At 38.8% G+C, this 19,402-nt stretch overlaps 1 protein-coding gene across 4 annotated transcripts in view; it reads right to left on the bottom strand.

Moving 5' to 3' along the window:
* Window positions 1-18,793, bottom strand: part of LOC100014413 (gastrula zinc finger protein XlCGF58.1-like) — a 61,752-nt gene extending 42,959 nt beyond the window's left edge. The window contains exons 1-5 of one of the 4 annotated variants that reach the window (XR_008912338.1): window positions 18,444-18,793; window positions 13,128-13,254; window positions 12,402-12,560; window positions 8,546-8,665; window positions 2,927-5,392 (exon numbers count right to left, since the gene is read on the bottom strand). The gene's annotated coding sequence lies outside the window, so the exon portion shown is untranslated. The other 3 variants (XR_008912340.1, XR_008912341.1, XM_056799852.1) reach the window with 3 other exon arrangements.
* Between the last annotated feature and the right edge of the window lie 609 nt (window positions 18,794-19,402).

Raw genomic sequence — 19,402 nt, 5'->3', positions numbered from 1 at the left:
GAAATAATGCAGGCTGGGGATGTTAAACTTGATTCAGTAGGCAATAAGGAGCCCTCAAAAAGTTTTGAATAAAAGTGATGCAATCAGATGTTGGATAAGGAGGATTCTACTTCTACTGTAGGGGATGTATGGGAATAAAGAAGAGCTGTGGGGAGTTTCAATGGTATAGGAAGGAGGCACTAAGTTCTTATATTAAGGTGGTAGCAGTGAGAAGGAAGAAAAGGAGGTACATATGAGACTGTGGAGGCACAAACCACAGGACCTGGTAAATGACTGAATGAGTGGGGTGAGAGAGCTGAAACAAAGGCAAGACAAAAACTTCAAACACTGACACTAGGTCAATGATAATGCCATTAAAAGCAAGAGTAAAATCAAAAGAGAAGCAGGTTTAGGGGGGAAATGATAGCTTATCCTAGTGCCTGGCACATATTTAATAAATATTTACTGACTGATTGATTTTGGCTATACTCAGATTGAGGTTGCAATGGGACAAAACTGTTCAAGGCCTGTAATTGGAAATGTGGGTCTGAAGCTCGGGAGAAAAGCCAGTTAGATATATAGATTTGAGAAAGAAGAGAAGAGGGAATAACTTAAACAATGGGAGTGAGATTGTCAAGAGAGAACAGATGGTAAAAGAGAACAGAAGTGGGTCAATAAAATAACTTTGGGGGCATATGAAAGGTTCTCCAGGGGTTAGAAAGATTAAGAGAAGCCATGGCTAGGGATAAAACAATGGTTAAATGTCCAATTATGTGCAGGATACTATGTTAGGTGCTGATAAATACAGGAATGAGCAATAGGCTTCTGATTTCACTGGTTTAGGGAACTCCCAGTTGGGAAAATACCCTATACTAATGCAGGACAACACCTTTTCTGCCACTTACAGTCTCAGAGCACTGCTCAGAGCAGAGGTGTCAAATGAGCTTGGCCAACACTCCCAGGTAAGTCCATGTGTGCAGCTGCAGGGATCCTTGGGTATGGAGTGATGGCCCTGTTTCTTTTCAAGTTTGATATAGGCTTGAAGTACTCAGAAGGTAAGTGACTTTCAAAAGGTCACAGAGCTATCAGTGGAAGGACCTGAATGTCAGCCCTCTATCCACTACACCTCACTGACCCTAATGGTAAGAGAGATGAAATACGAGTCTTTTTCCTTAAAGAATAGGGAAGATGTCATATGTAACATGAATTAGAATACAATAAGCACAAAGAAGAGGTCTAGAGCACTATGAAAATTAAAAGGAAGAACTGTGAGATAGGCAAATACTTCATAAGAAGGTGGCACCCAAAAATATGGAAATGGGGCTATAAATTTACTCCATTTATAGGGACAATGTGAGCAAAGGTAAAATGAAAACATGGTGCAGGGCCTTTTCCAATAGGCCTAGAATGCAGGCTATGCAAAGGAGACTAGTTTGATGTAAGGCTGCAAAGATGGACACGTGGATGTTCCAGTAGGACCTAAAGCTATAGTGGACAAGTTTCTATAATAGATATAGCTCAGTTATAAAGAATATTGAATGCCAGGCAAAGAAATTTCCACATTATTTCAAGAACTGGGAAGCAAATAAAGGTTTCTAAGGAGAGAAATTGGGCCACCCTTGACCTACTAGTATAGTTTTTTTTTTTTGTTTGTTTGTTTGTTTACAGAAGGAAAGACTAAGTTCTGCTCCCACATAATCTTTCTGTGGGCGGATGCTATCACCTGACAATTCTACCTTCACATTATTTTTTCCTGTTGGGAACTTGATCATTATTCTCTTGTGATTATTCCTAAGACTCTCTTTTTGAGAGTCATATTTCAGCTTCCTTCCTTCCTCAGCTAGATTTTTACCACAATAATTGGGCTTCAGTAGAGACTTGAAAAGAGTTTAAAAGCACATCTGCTCCTAGAACACTGCCCACAGAACCCCATTAAGAAGATTACATGGACAGTGATAAGAAGGATCAACTGGCGAATACAAGAAAAGTGACCATCTAGTAGGCTATTATGATAGTGGAATTGAGGTGGTGAAATTCTAAAATAGGATTGTAGGGGGCAGCTGGGCAGCTGGGTAGCTGGGTAGCTCAGTGGATTGAGAGCCAGGTCTAGAGACAGGAGGTCCTAGGTTCAAATCTGACCTCAGATACTTCCCAGTTGTGTGACCCTGGGCAAGTCACTTGACTTAGCCCTTACCACTCTTCTGTCTTGGAGCCAATACACAGTATTGGCTCCAAGACAGAAGGTAAGGGTTTTAAAAATAATAATAATAAAATAGGATTGTAGGAAAGTAGGGAAGAGATTTGAAATAATACATATTAGGACTTAAGGAAAAATAGAAAATGAAGTCTGATTATGAAGAAGGAATGGTAAAGCCCCAAAGAATACTATTTTCTATATTTTCAACTAAGAGACCAGAAATAGTTTTAGTGATTTCTGAAAGCAGAAAAAGAAAATGTAGTTAGAGAGATTGAGAGTATGGTATAGGGAGGAAAAGAGAAAAAAATATGGGCTTTAGAACTTTATTTTCCTGAGAAAGAGGTAAAGACAATAGACTATCATTTCCTTGTTGAACCAAGTTACTAGAGAAATCAAAAAAAGTAAAATTTTTCTGGTGGTGGATAGGATGATTCTATGGAGCCTTAGGAGAAGAAACTTTAAAAAAATATATGAAATCTAGCTTCATTTCACACTTGAAAAAACTGAGGGAGGCCCAGAGGAGAGGTGATTTGTTCAAGGGTGATACAGGGATGGGACAGACTTGTTAGATCTTATACAATCCCTTTAGAAATAGGAAATATAATAAGTTGGAAGAGGAAATAGATTATATAAGTCACTATTAACCAAAACTAAAATCTAAACTGGGCCACAGTTAGGAATCTTAACAATGAAAAGGATGTTAGCAAATTCAATTTTTCAGATTTAAAAATCTCTTAGGAATCTACTCACCTCTGGAATTTTTATATGGCAGGAAGGTGAGGGATCCTTTCAATTTAATCAATCATCCTGAGAAGGAGAAATCCAGATGGGTGAAGTAGGAGAGGGCTTTTCAACTCATTCATACATCATAGGCTTTGATTTCAGGGTTATCTATGTCTGGATGTATGTGCGTATTGGATAGGATCAAGGAGTTCTCAAGTCCTTTGGATGGGCCTTAATAAGGTAAGAAATATGAGACCAGATGCCTTTTTGATAAAGGACAAAGCAGAAACATTGCAAAGTGAAGACTTCACCAGACAGCCTAGCCTCCATTCCATACATTTGTCTGCTCTTTGTGTGGTTCTGGCTTTTTAACAGATCAGAGTTCTGCCATATCTCTTGCACTCCCCATTTTACATTAACCCCAATAATTGTCCAAAGGGCTGATGTTGCCAGGAACCTTGTCTGAATTAGAATTGTTGAATCTTTCCCTGGTGTGAACTGTGAGGTGGGTATTGAGTGCACCCTTATAAGTAAACCTTCTGCCACACTCATTGCATGAGAATGGCCTGTCCCTGATGTGTACTTGCTGGTGCACTTTCAAGGCACGTTTATGACAGAAACTCTTTTTACACTCAGGACACAGGAAGGATTTTTCCCTGTTGTGGACTTTGATATGTTCTGTGAGCTGAAACTGATGTTTGTAGGTTCTGCCACATTCCCTGCAAGAGAAGGGTTTCTCCCTACTATGGACTATGATGTGTTTAGTGAGCTCAGATTGCTCCATGAAGCTCTTGCCACACTCACCACAAGAGAATGGCTTCTTCCCTTTGTGTACTCTGATGTGACTAGTGAGATGAGATCGTTGGATGAAGCTCTTTCCACACTCCCCACAGAAGAATGGTTTCTCTCCACTATGGATTCTGATATGTACAGTGAGCTGAGATTGATAGCTGTAAGTCTTGCCACATTCACTGCAGGAAAAGGGTTTCTTTTCACTATGGACTCTGACATGTCTGGTTAGTTTAGATTGATGGGTGAAGTTTTTGCCACATTCTCCACAGGAGAACAGTCTCTCTCTGTTGTGGATTCTGAGGTGTTTACTGAGTAAAAACTTTTGGGTAAAGCTCTTGCTGCATTCACTACAGGAAAATGGCTTCTCCCCACTGTGTTGGATAAGATGGACCTTCAGATTTATCTTTAGTCGAAAGCTCTGGTCACACTCAGGACACTGGAAAGGCTTCTCTCCAGTGTGGAGTGTGAGGTGTTGGTTGAGGTTGTTCTGTTTGTTGAAGCACTTTCCACACTCACTACAGGAGAAAGGTTTTTCCCCTGTGTGAAGGCGCTGGTGGATTTTCACAGAAGACTTCTGGCTGAAGCTCTTGTCACACTCAGGACACTGGAAGGGCTTCTCCCCACTGTGTACCCTGAAGTGCTCTGTGAGTTTGGATTGGTGGGTGAAAGTCTTGTCACACTCCCCACAGGGGTAGGGGTTTTCTCCACTATGCAATCTCAGGTGTGTCTTCAGACTCCTCTTCGAGCAGAACTTCCTGTCACACTTGGGACAGGGGAAGGGTTTTGCCGTGGCGTGGACACTGCTATAATCAGTAAAGCTTGACTGGCAGCTGAACCATTTGCCACACTCACTGCCAGAGAATGGCATTTGTTCATCATGTAAGTTTTGGTGAAACTTTAAGGAGGTTTTCCTATAGAAGCTCTTGTGACACCTTGGGCAGTTGAAGGGCTTTTCTCCACTGTGAATTCTCATATGGGTTGTGAGAATAGCCTGAAAGGTGAAGATCTTGCCACACTCACTACAAGAAAATGGCTTCTCCCTACTATGGAGGCTGTGGTGGGTAGGCAGGTAGGTACCAAAGCAGAAGCTCTTTGCACGTTCTTTATGCAAGAGGTTCCCCCAGCTGGGTATGTGCTGAAGTCCCTCTAAATTGCCCTTACAGCAGAAGCTTCTGTTTCCTTTGGGACCCTGAGAGGGCCTCTTTGCCTTGTAGAACAGCTGGTGAGCAGATGAGCTCCATTTCCAACAGGAGCTCTTCTCAAGAGAGTGGTGCTGGCCTTGAAGACTCTGGCTTTGCTTGAGGTCAGACTTTCTGCTTAATGCCTTCTTATACTCTGAACACTGGCAGAGCTGGTCCTTGAGCTGGCTCTTTTCATGGTGTGTCAAGGGGACTTTCCCATGGAAGTTTTTATTAGACACAGAGCAGTAGAGGAATCTCTGTCGTAGGGGGACTTTCTGACAGCCCAAGGGGCTTGCTATTTTATGGTTCAAGGTTTTTGTCCTCAGGAAGGACCTTTTAATGCTGTAAGCTTTTAGAAAAACGGGTTTTTTGTTTTTGCTGTGGAGATATCTCAAGGTTGTCCTTTGACCCAACCTGGAGCAAAGATTTCCTTGTTTCCTTGGTAAAACCTCAAGCATATCTTGGCTCTGAGGTTCATCCAAATGGAACTCTTCTTTTGTATTGATGGCTCCTTGGATTTCTGGAATTATAAATAAATACCACATTATTATTTCTATTTTCCCTCTGATGGGATTTATCCAAATTACTACTAAAGTGAAATATATATAACTAAAGCTGTCCTAAGTATCTAGATCCTTACCTCATTCTCAGGGAAAATATAACTTTGCCTTTTAATTATTTGTCACAAAAATAAGCAAACACTCAGAGTATGGAGACAATTTAAATTAAACAAATAAAATTCAAGATGGGTTTGATAAGCAGCAATAAAGTTGAGTTGTGGCTCCCTGGATTCATTACTATAAGATTCAACCCTTATAAGTTTCCCAGGTCCCAGGTTCAACCAAGGAAGAGTGGCATTCTCAGTATGAAGGTGCCATCACTGAGGAGGTTAAGCCTTTTGTTAGAGGATTCAGGTAAATACATGGGATAATTAGTTATATTCCCAAACTAAACAGTATGAAGCCTTTAAAATAATATAAAGCAACTTTTTTCTGTATTTAACTAATACCAAATATAAGAATTTCCATCTGTAGAGGACAGAAAGACAGAATTGTACACGAAACTACAAATCTGTTACATATAGCTTGTATCTTTTAGAAGGAAGTTTTAATCAAAGCTACCTAGTAATAGTCAAGTAATAGAAAAATTAGACCACAATACTGGGAAAATCTAAAATGGGCCCAAATACATAAAGTGAAGTAATAAGAAAATGGGATTTCCAGGTAAAAGTTAAGATAGGAAGAGGAGGACCAAAGACAGAGGCTTGGGGGTAACACTCCCATTAAGGATGCAGGAAGAAAACAAGGGACAAATGTAGGAGACATAGAAATAGAGAGGGAAGCGATAAACCAAGAGACAGTGGTATCTCTGACATGAAGAGTGATGAGATCCAGTAGGAGATGGTGGTCAATAAGATTAGGAACTATAGAAAGGTCAAAGAGAATGAGCATCAAAGATGAGAAGATTTTTCAGTCAGATGGTTATTGGCAACCTTCAGGAGGCAGCCAGGTAGAGAAGTAGATAGAACCTCAGGCCTGGAATCAGGAAGACTGGAGTTCAAATCTAGCCTTAGGCTCTTACTAGCTGTGTGACTCAGAGCAAGTCACTTAAACTCTGTATGCTTCATATTCCTTAACTACAAAATGGAGATAATAATAGCACCTACCTTGAAGGCTGTTGTGAGGATCAAATGAGATGATATTTGTAATGCATTTAGCATACACAGTTGCCTGGCACGTAGTTGGCACTTAATAAATGCTTGTTTTCTTCCTTCAAAAGAATAGTTTCAGTAGTATGGTGGGGACAGAAGTCACATCATAAAAGGCTGAAGAGAGAAGGTACAATGTGAAAGTGGAGGAACTAGGTATAGATAACACTCTCAAGAAATTTGGTAATGAAGGGAAGAAGAGAGATGGGATAGTAAGTATCTGGATGAGCTAGAAGGTCCAAAGGAAGGTTTCTTGGGGGGCTGAAAATTAAGCATGTTTGCAGGTGGGGAGGAAGGCTTCAATGGTAAAGGACTGATGAAGATGAAGGAGAAAGAGAAGATGATTCCTTGGGCAAATGAGATTCTGAAAAAAGCAGGAAGTAATTAGCTCAAAAGAGAAGGAAGAGGGATTAGCTTTAGTGAATATTGGGATACAATTAAGTGAAATCAGAATTGTTAGAAGTACTTTTAGACCATTATTGATGGGACGGCAGGTTAACAATATGGGGTATGGGAATGGGATGTTCCTGAAGAATGTAAACCCAAGATCACAGATTGAAGAGTTTGAAGGGATCTCAGAGCTCAATTGCCCTAGGGTGTCTTAACCCAAATTCATGAATCTCCACAGAATCTATGTATAGATTTCAAACGGGTTATGAAATTGGATGGAAAAAATACAACTTTCTTTAATCACTAACTAAAATTTAACATTTCCTTCAATTATGAATTAAAAAATAATAATATTCTCAGAAGAGGTCTTTAGGTTTGAAAAGCCTGCCAAATGGGGTCTATTAACAAAAAAAACTTAAGAACACATAACTGAAGAGTTAATTTTGCTTTTCAGTTCTCACTCTACAGAGAAAGAAATTGAAATCCAGAAAGGTAAAATGACTTGCTTAAAGATATTTAGCTAATAAGTGACAGAGCCAGGATACTAACTTCAGTCTTTTGACTCCAAATCCAGCGGTCTCTCCAGTACATGAGACGATGGGGCTCAACTCAAGTCAAGTCAAAGACAGATCATTTGGGATCAAAGATATAATTTTATCAGGATTATTAAAGCCATGTTCTTAAAGGATTTGGGTCTACCACACTTACCTGACAGACTCATTTACTTCCTGTGATAATTTCTGTTCTTGACCAAAAATTAACTGATGGCTTATAGCACACCAAGGACTAAAGGCACACCAAGAAAAACTAAACAAGTATTCAGAGTTGCCCTGGATTGCTGAGGATGGAAAATGGGTGACATAAAGACACATAGTAGATTGTGGGATATCTGGAAGGGAAGAGCTGTTGGGAATATAAGGTCTTATGTAAACATAGCAGATTAGCCCAGGGCATCTTCAGACCATGACTCATTTGATCCTCCTAGCCATTACAGACCAGATGGGCAATCAAGATGCATATTAAATCAAAGACAACTTTGATAATCAATGCATATGTTACTTAATATCTTTGACCCATTCATTATATGAGTGGAATGTAGATAATACCGAAAAGGTTTGTGGACCGGGGGAAGGAAACTGAGGCAGTTCATATCTGATGCTTTTAATTTTCACAGTGAAGAAAGAGGCTAGGTCATTTGATATAAGTGCAAGAGGTGAGATCATGGTCAAAAAGATTTGTGAAGAAATGCAAGGCAAAGAAAATAGAACAACAGTATGTATGCTGACTACAATAATATAAGGGAAAAGTAGATATAAAATACATAGAATAATGGATAGACAATGTATATAGAGAGATTATAACTGATGATGTTTTATGAACATGTAGGCAGAAATTCAATTTTATTGTAAATGCAAATAGTTGGAAACAAATATATGATTGGTTTTGTTGTTTAAAGTTCAGTGTATGACATAATATTTTATAATAAAATTAAATAAAAAGCAAGAAGAAAGAACTAATTAGGTACTGGCATTCTTATTCTTCTAGATCTTGAAAAGATTTAAATTTCTCACTCACCTGAGATAGGGTATGTTGGAATTGCTCTTTCTTCTAAGTTCTGTTGTTCCAAAATAAATGGTTCAACCTCCTGCCTAATCGGAGGGAAATCATCAGCCTTCACCAATGGTGGGCTCAACTCTAAGAAAGGGAGCAGTATGTGCAGAATGAGACATACATGTTAGACATGACTGTTGTAGAAATTTGTTTTGCTTAATTATGCATCCTTGGTTCAAGGGTTTTACATTTTTTTTTTTGGTTTCTTGAGGGGTAAGAAGAAAACAGATTGGAAAAAACTGAGGGAAAAAGGAAAATCATGAAAGCTCATTTTTTTTCCCAATTTATCTTAATCACAATTAACAATTCAATTCAACTTAAACATTTTTATTAAATGCCTATGATACACAAAATACTATGCTAGTTGCTGGTATATAAAGCAAAACATTTAAGTCTCTGCCCTCACAGGGCTTATAATCTTCTTGAGACATATGTGTACAGAAGTGCATAAAAATGAAGTATACACAAAGTAAGGATGTTTTACCCTTTGTGACTCTAAGCAATTTTTTCCTAGTGTCTATTGTTCCTCATTATGACTTCAAGCATAAATGACTGTATATAATCTCCTAATTAGTTTCCTAATTTTCCTAGTTTCTCAAATTTCTTTTTACTTTAATACATTTTACATATACAACAGGACTTTATTTAATGCCAACTCAAAACACATTGAACTCAGGTAATACATGATTAGCAATAGAAAAAAATAAAGGCAGGAAAATATGTGAAATAAACAAATCTAATTAACATGCTAACTCTGTGCCATTTTCCTAAGCAGCATAAGGACCTAAAACAGTTCATCCAATCATGCTCATTCTCATTCTGAGAAATGTGAGTCATTACATTGCTGTGCCCCAGACATTAGCTCTGGCATCAGTCTTTGCCTGGAGTTCTCATTTGTAACAAGTCATATCCATGTCAAAACAGTGCTTCTTTTTGTTTCATTAATGCTACTGAATTATTAATAATGGCCCCAAAGTATAAAAGTAGAAATGCTGGTAGCTTTGATAAGCCTAAGAAAAGTAGCTAGGTTTGTTCGTATAAGAATACTTATTAAATAATAAGGTTCAGTATTATACATAATTTTCAACTTATGTGAAGGGTCTTAGAATGTATTGGTCACATAAAATGAGGTCCTACTTTATTTGACCTATATTCCTAAAAAAATTGCCTCAAAAACTTTTGTTTTTGAAATGTCTTATGTTTAGCCATTAATTTCTATTTTCACTTTCACCACCTCCAAGGTTTGTATCTTTAGCACTCATTCGTGAATCACCATGAGGGCTCAACTTTTCTCCCTATCTTTAGTCTCTTCCATCTACTACATCCACTATAGTTTGTAGGTTGATCCTTCTAAGGACTGTCTTTTACTATGTCATTGACCAGCTTAAAAGTATTCACTGACTCTTTATTGCACATCCCAAACAAAATTCAACTTCTAGCCTGGCACTTAAGGCTTTTTACAATCTTATCTCAATTGATCTTTCTAGCTTTACACCTTTAATTACTTGGGGACAACCAGAACAAACAGGTCAGTTCCATAACTATACCCTGAACATACCATATTCATTCCTGCCTCCACTTTTTACAGATTTCACTTGTGTACTAACATTTGCCTAGAACAGTGATGGTAAACCTTTTAGAGATGGAGTGCCAGGTCCCACCCCACCCCATCCAGACCAAGTGCCATGCCCACCTCCCACTAGAAACCCTTGTGCCATGCCCTGCCCCCTATTGCCCCACACAGGGGAACACACTGGGCTGCTGGGCAGAGGGGCAGGGGTGTGAAAAAATGTCATCAGGCACAATGGAGAGGGGGAGGGAGTAGCTTCACTCAAGTCCCTTTGCCTTTCTAGTAATGAACTGGGGTGGGGTGGCGAGGGTAGTCATGTGCCCACAGAGAGTGTTCTGAGTGCTATCTTTGGCACCCATGCCATAGGTTTACCATCACTGGACTAGATTGTTTTCCCTTGTTTACACCTGTTCAAATCTTACCAATCATAGGTAAACCAAATTTCAACTCTTCCAAGTAGCCTTTGTCAAATACTCCAGCATGCATTGATCCCTTACATCTCTGAATTCCTTTCAATGTTTCCTATGCATATGTCTCTTTAAAACCTAGATTTCAGATTCCTCAAAGGTACATTCTACTTTTTATAATTCTTTTCCATTTCCTATAGTATTATATAAAGGTGAATATTTAATAAATGTCTGTTGAATAAATTAGAAGCTACATAATGAAGTCCAATGAGCATATTTAAGTAAATATAGGAATTTTAAAAAATGAATTCAAGCCCGTACTTTAGTATTTTCTATAAATGTGGTTTTAGCGAAGTCATAACCACTTCTTTAATTTAGCTAAAAGCATACAATTCAGTGGACTTGTCCATACGACACATCCTCACATAAGGAGAAGACTTCCCTTACCTACTTCACAGAGCTATTATGAATATAAAATGAAATAATTTAAGTGAAAGACCTTTGTAAATTATAAAGTGAAATTATATTGTAGGCTAAGTCATAATAACAGGTGATGCTCTACATCTAGCCAGAGGTTGTTAAAGTGGTAGGTGGTGAGAGCAATGGGCCTTTAGTCAGGAAGGTCCAAATTAAAATTTAGTTTCAGACACTTAGTTGATACAATCTTGGGCAAGTCACTTAACCTCTGTTTCAATTTTCTCATCTGTAAAACTAATGTAATAAAAGCACCTACCTCCCAAAATTGTTGTGAAGATCAAATTAAATAATTTTTATAAAATATTTAGCACAATGCCTAAAAGTAAACAGCATAAAAATGCTAGATATCACTGTCATCATCATCAACATCACTATTGTTATTATTATTCTCAAACACAACTCCTCCTCCCTCAGATTCAGAACTGTGAATCCAAATGACCAAGGCTTATTAAACTGTTGGAAAATTGCAGCCCAAAATAAAATTGATACTGTCATAAAAATCCTCCCATTATGTTATTAAAAATTGGGGTTTCTCTCTCCTATAAGGTTTTTACTTTTTTTATAAACAGACTCTTTAGTCATACTTTAGTTAAGTATGACTAAAACAAATAGTGTTCAGATTGAGTCATTTAAGTGGGCACTGTTGTTCCTAGTAGGATGGAGAAGGCAAGTTTCTCTGAGGCCCTTGGGAGGAGGTGCTTTCATATGTACTTTTAAAAATTCCTGAAAGGGTTTTCTGGCTGGGGGCCCAAGAGGAACCATTTGTTTCTTCTTTAGAAAAGTGAAGATGATGTGAATTGCAATTTTTGGTTTCTAAAAATATAACTTAGCTGCTGGCACTCTAAATATACAACCATCTAGCAAAGAGTGAATATATTAATGAAGAAAGTATTAAAATGAAATTGCAGCTAAATGGATAGATGGTTCATAGGTCCTTCTTAAAGTTGTCAGGATTATAGTGTTGAAAGGGAACTTGGGGACCACTGAATGGGATCTTTTCATTTTATAAATGAAGAACCTGAGGCACAGACAGGTTAAATGACTTATCAGGGGGATTATTAGGTAAAAACATACACATTAGGAGGATCCAATGAAAGAGAGAGACATAGAAGAATTGTTATAAGAAGTGAATATTATAACTCTGAGTCTCTGACAAAGAGATTTTAAAAGGAAGTATTGTTCAACAATGTCTAAAGTTACAGAAAGATCAAAGAGGATAAGTCTTCTGATCTCTTCTGGTCAACTGTCTTTAAGTTCAATGTTGTTTACATAGGAATTTCAATATATTCTAAGAGAAAAAATAAATATTTATGATACTTAACTAAAAGGATTGAAGATATTATGGCCTTAATCTTTTCACACTCACCAAAAAACTGCCACCCCTTGGTGTTTTCCAGGTTGTACTCCCTGTCATCACCACAGATGACTACTATTTCTCTTTCCTCCAAATCCATTTGATCCTTGATGAATGGTTCTTTGCCCTGCTCAATCCAGGATATTAAATCTGGTTTAGGAATAGCATGGTCTGCAGAAAGGCCAAAAAAAGAGGCAATTTAGATTTCTTGAACACTTGCTATGCAAATATGTTCACAGTAATTTAATTTTCCTTGATTTATTAGAGGGATAACACATGAGAAGAACAGATATGTCCAGAAAAAGGTGTTATCTTAGCTTTGGAGTGGCTGAACATGGACACAACCAGGGATGTGAATCACTGTGCAAAAAAATGAAAATATAATTCTAGCTAAAACATATCTTTAGAGTGTTAACATCATCACTTATCTGAAATAGTTGTATATTTCAACTGAGATTAAAGGGGGCTACTCTACTCCTCTTTCCTTAGTCTATTGAGTTAAGTAACAAAATGCAAATCAAAGATGGTGGTCCTGGCTTTATTTATTTAATTTATTAAGTACTCTTAATACATGTTGTTTGATCCTGTGAATGTGCTCTTTCCCTAGTTACACTGCTAGTTTCTTAAAAGCTGAGATTCTGCCTTGTTTTTGTCACCATGCAGATGATTATTGAATAGTGAGACTAGCATGTATTTTGATGAGAAGTACACACCAAGTTCCCAATGAACTCATCTTACCCAAGGATACTAAGGTCTCATAATTTGTCCTCATCACATGCTTGTATATTTCCTTCTGCCACTTTTCCAGGTTTCCCCATTCTTGCTCAGAGAAATACACAGCCACATCATCAAAGGTCAAGAAGGCCTGAAATGACAAACATGATAGAAACACTTTACACTCCAGTGTTGCCTCAACATCTTCTTATGGAACTTATTGTTTGAAAAAAAAACTATCAAAGAAATTCTTTTCAGACAGAAAGTTAGAAATTTTTTCCTTCATGGCTACATTTACTGCATTTTAAATTTTTTTATTGTATCATTTCAGCAGAACATTTAGGAATTTATTTCCCAAGATATCTGGGCCTCTTTTCACAATTATAATGAAAATATTACTCTTGGCAAATGCTTCAAACAAACCAAAAGAACTCCTTAACTGTGCTTTGGAGTTCTGAAGCTTTGATTTGTTATCTGTTTTGTTCATTGGCCTTGAGAGAATTATCAGATAAAACTATTTCATAAGAACCACCAAATGGTTTTTCTATTAAGTAGTTAAATATCGCTTTTAACATAAAAGATTTGATTTTACCCTGAGCTAAGTGTTCAAGACATTGCTCTGTATATCTAAGAGATTCTCCTACATGTGAACTTAGTTGGCACTAAACTAGATTTAAGTTCTGTTTCCAACACTAATCTCATATTCCTCACCTGTAGCATGGCCATATTTGAATGGGTCTAGAGTGATCATAAATAATCCTACAGGGAGGATTTACCCAACATCATGCTAGAGGATTTTCTTAGGTCTTTGAACATTCCCTAGGTACCAGGGCAGGACATGAGATTGGGAAACTGATCAGAAGCAAGATTTGTTAGTGATAAGGGACTTCAATTATCCAGATATCTTTTGGAGTACCATCTGCCAAAAACAGAGCAGCTAATAACTTTGACTTATTTTAATGTTTTATATTATTTTTATTTATTATTAATTTATTAAATTATTAATATATTATTAATTTATATTTTAATGTTAATTTAATCCTTTAAAAGGTAAAAGACAGGACAGCTGGGTGGCTCAGTGGATTAAGTGCCAGGCCCAGAGACAGGAGGTCCTGGATTCAGATTTGGCATCAGACATGTCCTAGCTGTGTGACCCTGGGCAAGTCACTTAACCCTCATTGCCTAGCTCTTACTACTCTTCTGCCTTGGAACCAATACACAACATTGATTCCAAGATGGAAGGTAAGGTTAAAAAAAAAAGGTAAAAGAACTAACAAAGAGAAATTTTACACTGCTTCTGAGTCTTACTTACTTGTTGCTAGAATGGAAATGATGAGAATCTTTGAGGAAGTGATCACTCCTTGGAGTTTATCATAGAGGAGAGTAAGCATAGTCTGACATGCACACTAGATTTTTAAAAAGTAGATTTCAGAGGAACACCATAGTTAAGATATACTATAAATCAGAGAAATCAAATATATTACTGTGTAGGAAGGCCAGAACCATATACACACACATACATCTAGGAAACATTTAATGAAATAACTAAAAATACAATAGAACATAGATAATGTTAATGTGTGGTTTTCTAAAGCAACATGCTGCCCCCAGAGATCCTATGTACAATTTAGTGGTGCCCCTTCCACTTTCTACTTGAGTTTGACAATACCACCATTACCTAAAATGCTTTTTTTTTAAACATTTTTTTAAACATTTACCTTCTGTCTTGGAATCAATATTGTGCTAAAAGGAATAATAAAGTGGAGGAATTCCATGGAGACTGGAACAACCTCCAGGAAGTGATGCAGAGCGAAAGGAGCAGAACCAGGAAAACATTGTACACAGAGACTGATATACACTGTGGTACAATCAAAAGTAATGGACTTCTCCATTAGTGGCAATGCAGTGTTCCTGAACAATCTGCAGGGATCTAAAAAATACTATCCACAAGCAGAGGATAAACTGTGGGAGTAAAAACACCGATGAAAAGCAACTGCTTGACTACAGGGGTTGAGGGGATATGACTGAGGAGAGACTCTAAATGAACACTCTAATGCAAATACCAACAACAGGGAAATGGGTTCGAGTCAAGAACACATGTGATAACCAGTGGAATCGTGCGTTGGCTATGGGAGAGGGAAAGGTGGTGGGAGTGGGGGTGGGGAGGAAAAGAAAATGATCTTTGTTTCCAGTGAATAATGTTTGGAAATGACCAAATAAAATAATGTTTAAAATTTTTTTAAAAAGAAGGTAAGTAAACTCTATAAACATAATATCAGGAATGCCAAAGCTCAGAATGATCTTAAGCTATTAAAGAAAACTAGATACTCTTCACCCTGTATTGCCATTTTTAGACTCTCCTTCATTGACACTTAAAAACTTTTTCTCTTTTGTGGTTTATCCTGTCCAATCCCAAAAATTGTTATCTGTTGGTCCCCAGACCATTTACCCTCCTTTATTAAGGAGTTCAATACCTGGTTTATGGTATTCTTACATACCACAACTGCCTGCCATTCTATTAGGCAATTTCAACATTCATGTATATGTTGCTTTGAACACCCTCAATTCCAGTTCCTCGACTGACTCAACTCCAATGACACATAGTCCTGCATGACATTCACCTCAGTTACAAATAATGATAGTCAAATATTTGATTTTGCCATCACCAACAACTGTTCCATTTGTAAAATTGAGAGGAAAAAGAAGCCAGAACCAGTGTAATGACCTAAAGAAGAACTGAGGGGTAGAGGGATTAGAGGTCAGATGAAGATGAAGAATGGGTTTAGGAGAAGTCAGAAGAAAAGATTAAATAATAGATTATGAGCAGATAAAGGAACTTCATAGTAATTGATCTTGTAAACAGAACTGTTGTAGGTGATGGCAAAATTAAATACTTTTGGTATTAGACTCTTTAAGAGAGGAGGAAAAATGATCTGGGGACCAATAGATAAGAACCATCACAAATGTAAAATGAGGAATGATTGGCCAATAATTTGTTTGAATAAAACCTTGGATGTTTTTGTGCTCTAAAAGCTCAATATAAGTCAGCATTTTTTTAATCCTTACCTTCCTCTTAAGATTCAAAATTATGTATTGGTTCTAAGGCAGAAAAGAGGTAAGGAATAGACAATTAGGATTAAATGACTTGCCCAGTGTCACATAGCTAGGAAATGTCTAAGGTCACATTTGAACCCAGAACCTCCCATATCTAGATATACAGAGACATTTAGCTATCCCCTATGTCAGCATTTTGATGTGGCAATCAAAAAAATAATGCAGGGGGCAGCTGGGTAGCTCAGTAGATTGAGAGCCAAGCCTAGAGATGGGAGGTCCTAGGTTTAAATCTGACCTCAGACACTTCCCAACTGTGTGACCCTGGGCAAGTCACTTAACCCCCATCGCCTAGTCTTCACCACTCTTCGGTCTTAGAACCAATACCCAGTATTGATTCTAAGGTGGAAGGTAAGGTGTTTTTGTTTTTTTTTAATTAATGCAAACTTGGGCTGCATTAAAAGAAGCATTGTTTTCAGGAGTGATGGCATATCTTTGTATCCTTTCTTTGTCAGAACAATTTGGACTGTTGTATTCCATTCCGGCCCCACTTTTAAAAAAGGATATTAATAAGTTAGAGATGGCCCAGAAAAGGGCAACCAAGATGATAAAGGCTTGCCTTGAGCCCATAACATAGTAGGGCAAGCTGAGGGAACTGGAGACACTCTGAACCCACAATGTTGGGAGTACTCCCTCTACTATCTGTTCCTGAGGTTGCCATGAAACCTTTGTTCGGGGTCTAAAATGCAATGTCTCATTTCTGTCTCTCATGGGAAAGGAAGAATCCTTCCTCAGGACTCTTATTTTTCTCCATGGGTAACAGGAGACAGCTAAAGAGTTGATTTCCTGTTAATCAGATTAGAAGTGGAAGTGGTAGCTGATGAAAATTGGCAGAAGACTAGCCTATCCTCCTCTAGACTGCAGGTTTAGCTCTGAAGCACCCCCATCTCTAACTCTTGAGTACCCAGAAGCATTCCTGTAAGAATGAAGAAGCTTAAGTACCTACAGTAAAAGTAAATTTGATTGCTCATGAAAACAAAACAAAAACACTTGTCACAAAGTATGAGGAAAATGAGAAAGGGGAATCTCAAGTGATTTAATGAAGTAAAATGGGGGTGGTCCCTGAAAGGAAGTCTGGCTGAACAGCTATTTATGGCATAACAGGGAGAGAGGTAAACAGAATAAAGTTGGCAAGACTGTTAAACAAGAAACTTGAGTACTATACAATGTAAATTTTAATGTTTAATACAAGCTTTAGCTAATAGATCTATTAATGGGATAATGAAAACTGGTTCCTGCGCTTAAACTTCAATGTATAAGTTCTTATACTTCTTTTTTGTTTTTTAAAACCAGAATTTTTGTTAAAATAAATGTGTATCAAAGATGTGGGCACCACAGCTTAGGAAAGTCACTAGCAAACTGGAGGGCTTCCAGAGGAATCAGCATCTTATGAAGACAGGTTGATGGATAAGGAAATGTTGACCCAGAGAAAAAAACTCAGAAAGGACCTGATAGCTGTGCTAAAATATTTGACAGATGTGGAGGAAGGATTAGATCTACTTGGTTAGACTCCAGAGGCACTTCTGAGAAAACAATTTGTGAAGGTATCCTCTGTCCTCAGCAACATAAAACCTCTCCCAAATCCAGAGACATCAAGTTAGGTTCCCTCAGCCATGGCAGGCAGTAAGAAAATAGATTCAAAAGCTGGCAGGAGAAGGGAGAATCCTCTTTTTGTTAAAGACAAGACTATATGTTTCTAAAAATACTGTTTCCTAAAAAAGGAATTCAACCCTGACACCCCAATTGGCTTCCAATAAGACCAGTCTAGTGGGAAGAGTCCTGACCTGAAAGTCAAGACTATGGTACTAGTTCTGGCTTCACCATTAAAATTATTTAATGACCTATGGAGTCAGTGACCTAAAAGCAAGTCACTTCATCTCAAAGGACTTCAATTTCCTCATCTGTAAAATGGAAATCTTGAAATCCAAATAAGCTTCAAATTTCCCTTTAGATTGTACAAATAAATAGTGGCAGGGCGGTGAATAAAAGGACACTCTAAATGGTCCCTTTCTCCTGGTCCATAGCTAAACAAGTCTTCCCTCCCATCAACAAGCCTCAGTCATCAGCGTTCCTGCAGGGTGGAACTGGCCCCCTTATCCCAGGCTCTGAGGGCTTAAAAAGGCCTCCAGCCTCAGGGAAGAAGGTCATTTATGGGGCCCAGGCCCACCCGTTGGGTGTTGGGGTCCAGTTGTCCCTCCCTCCGTGTGTGTGGGAGAGGGGGTCTCTCACCGGAGCAGGAGCAGGAGCCGCCTCGGCCATGGCCATTGCCTTCCTTCTACTTCCTAGGTCCAGAGGAAGCTGTTGTTACTCCTGCTGCGGCTGCTGCGGCTGCTGCTGCTGCTCCTCCTCCTCCTCCTCTTCCTCCTTCCTTCCCTCCCCTCCGGCTCCTCCGTCAAGGTCAGAGACGGATCCGATCCCTTCTCCGCCTGCGCTTCCTCTATCCGTGTACTAGCGGTGCAGGGACTAAGCTAGTGCCAGGTCCTCGGCACCTTCACCTCCTCCTCCGCCTCCATTCCTCTAGGCTCCAGCAGTCGAAGCTCCTCCCTCCGCACTGCCCCCAGCCACAGCTGTCGGTTGCTAAGGATACGCGCGTGGCATCCTGGGACTCAGCCTCCCCTTGTCATTCGTGAGTGACTCCAGTCCCGCAGCGCCTCCTGCGGGCGGGAGGTATAAAGGGGCATCTGAGACCGCAGGGCCATGGGGATTGGACCATAGGAAAAGATTCGCGTTCCGGGCTGAGAGGCTTAGAGAAAGAAAGATTCAGGGGCGAGAATGGGCCCGACTTGTAAGCGAACCAGGAGCAAACCTGCCGTAAAAAAATGCTGGGAAACTGAAAGGGCACGTGGGAAAAGGAGAGGGTCAAAATGGGAAAAATCTCCAACCTGATTAAGGATAGAGTTTGGACTTTATCCTAAAGGGGCTGGGGAGCCACTGAAGGTTTTAGACCAGAGATTGATGCCTGCAAAACAAGATTTTGAGAAGATTATTCTGACATTAGTGATGGGGGTGATGAGATGGGGGCAACTGAAGACCGAGACTCTCATTCAGAAAACCCAGTTAGAAAAAATTAAGTGGAGATGGTACGTTGAGAGCCTGGATAAAGGTGATGGTAGGAGGAACTTAAAGGGGCAGATGCCAGAAACTCTACAGAAAAGAATCATGCTACTTAGTGAGTGATTGGATTTCCC

This window comes from Monodelphis domestica, chromosome 5 (genome assembly GCF_027887165.1).
Source record: "Monodelphis domestica isolate mMonDom1 chromosome 5, mMonDom1.pri, whole genome shotgun sequence".
NCBI classification, from domain to species: domain Eukaryota; kingdom Metazoa; phylum Chordata; class Mammalia; order Didelphimorphia; family Didelphidae; genus Monodelphis; species Monodelphis domestica.
The sequence above is the reverse complement of the archived record's forward strand: the minus strand, read 5'-3'. Positions and strand labels throughout refer to the sequence as shown.